Here is a 2,300-nt window from a genome sequence, read left to right on the forward strand (position 1 = left end):
ACGGGGAAGCGTCCCGCGTTATCGTTTGTCAGAATTTGGGGTTGCGACGCTTACGTGAAGCGTCAGATGGCTGATAAGTTATCCTCCAAATCTGATAAGTGTTTATTTGTAGGCTACCCTAAGGAAACTAAGGGTTACTACTTCTACATTCCGGCAGAGAACAAGGTGTTCATTGCCAGGAATGCGACTTTTATGGAGCGAGAGTTCGTCTCCAAAAGAGTCAGTGGGAGTAGGATCGAACTTGAGGAAGTTCGACAGCAGCAAGTAGACGCTAAGCCGAGTGAACAAGTTGAAGAAGTTCAACCTGTTTCACTACCGGTTGTGACTCAACCTTCGACGAGTGAACCTCGGAGATCAGGCAGGATTCGCCAAGAGCCTGTGAGATACGGATTTCTCGTGACTGGGAATGAGGAGCTCATGTTATTGGAACATGATGAGCCTACCACATATCCAGAGGCTATGGTGTGTCCGGATTCCGAGAAATGGCGCGAGGCTATGAAGTCTGAGATGCAATCCATGTCAGACAACCAAGTATGGACTTTGGTTGATGCATCTGAAGGGATAAAACCCATCGGATGCAAGTGGATCTTTAAGAAGAAGACCGACATGGATGGCAACGTGCACACGTATAAGGCACGACTTGTGGTGAAAGGATTCCGTCAAATTCATGGTATTGACTATGATGAGACGTTTTCATCTGTAGTTATGCTGAAGTCCATCTGGATCCTACTTGCCATAACCGCATATTATGACTATGAGATATGGCAAATGGATGTCAAGACCGCGTTCCTTAACATGAACTTGACCGAGGATGTGTACATGACACAACCTGAAGGTTTTGTCGATCCAAGGAACCCGAGGATGGGTGCAAGCTTCAGAGGTCCATTTATGGACTGAAGCAGGCTTCGAGGAGCTGGAACCTTCGCTTTGATGAGACAATCAAAAAGTTTGGTTTCTCACAGAACGAAGACGAGCCATGTGTTTACAAGAAAGTCAGTGGGAGCACAGTTGTATTTCTAGCGCTGTACGTGGATGACATTCTACTTATAGGGAATGGCGTTCCTACCTTGCAAGACGTTAAGTCTTGGCTAGGAACGCAGTTTTCTATGAAGGACCTAGGAGAAGCGGCCTATATTCTAGGAATAAAGATCTATAGAGATAGATCGAGGCGACTTCTAGGATTGCATCAGAGTACTTACATCGATAAGGTCTTGAAACGGTTCAAGATGCAAGATTCCAAGAAAGGAACCTTACCGATGAGCAGTGGCACAGTTCCCTGCAACAGTCAGTGTCCTACGACACCTGATGAGCGAGAACACATGGACCGGATTCCATATGCTTCGGCAATTGGATCCATCATGTATGCCATGCTTTGTACTCGACCGGATGTATCCTACGCGTTGAGCATTACGAGTAGATACCAGTCAGATCCAGGTGAGTCACACTGGATCGCCGTCAAGAACATCCTGAAGTACTTGAGAAGGACTAAGGATGTGTTCTTGGTATACGGTGGGTCGTAAGACGAGCTCGCTGTAAAGGGTTACACCGATGCTAGTTTCCAGTCAGACCCGGATGACTACAGATCGCAGTCTGGCTATGTTTTCTGCTTGAACGGAGGCGCTGTTAGCTGGAAGAGTTCTAAGCAAACGACCGTTGCAGATTCTACTACAGAAGCTGAGTATATTGCAGCGTCGGACGCAGCAAAGGAAGCTGTTTGGATCAGGAAGTTTGTCGGATACTCTGAAGTTGTTCGACGCGGGATTCTCAACACTGTTTGACTTGTATGACAGATTGGAATGATTTTTTCACCCCGGATTGTATGCGTTCGAGTAGGGGTTGTTGGCCACATAGTTCACACCTTTGATTCTCTCATCTAGTGCATACATACCGAGCTCCTCTTGTGTTGGCGTCGAATGTTCGGTCTTAGAGGATCGAGTGGAATCTTCGAGCTTAGCATTGAGGACAGCCAATTATTCGAGAACCATCTGTATGGTTTGATCATTGCCTTTCCTTAGCAAATCCCTAGAGTACTAATTCGGAGCGTCTTCGTCTTGGGCCATCATCTCAATATGTTCTTCTAGCTCAGCGAATGACTTGTTCTGGATGCTCGCACCGCAAGATGCCCGGATCAAGGTCTTAGTATCCATCCTGAGTCCTCGGAAGAAGGTGTTGATCAGGTAGTTCTTATCTAGCCCGTGATGAGGGCAAGACTTTTGATATCCCTTGTACCTCTTCCAAGCATCATAAAGACTTTCCCCATGATCCTGCTTGAATGAATGAATGCCAGAAAGAGTGGCTTG

The sequence above is a fragment of the Tarenaya hassleriana genome, unplaced genomic scaffold (assembly GCF_000463585.1).
Source record: "Tarenaya hassleriana unplaced genomic scaffold, ASM46358v1 Cleome224, whole genome shotgun sequence".
In the NCBI taxonomy this organism is placed as follows: Eukaryota; Viridiplantae; Streptophyta; class Magnoliopsida; order Brassicales; family Cleomaceae; genus Tarenaya; species Tarenaya hassleriana.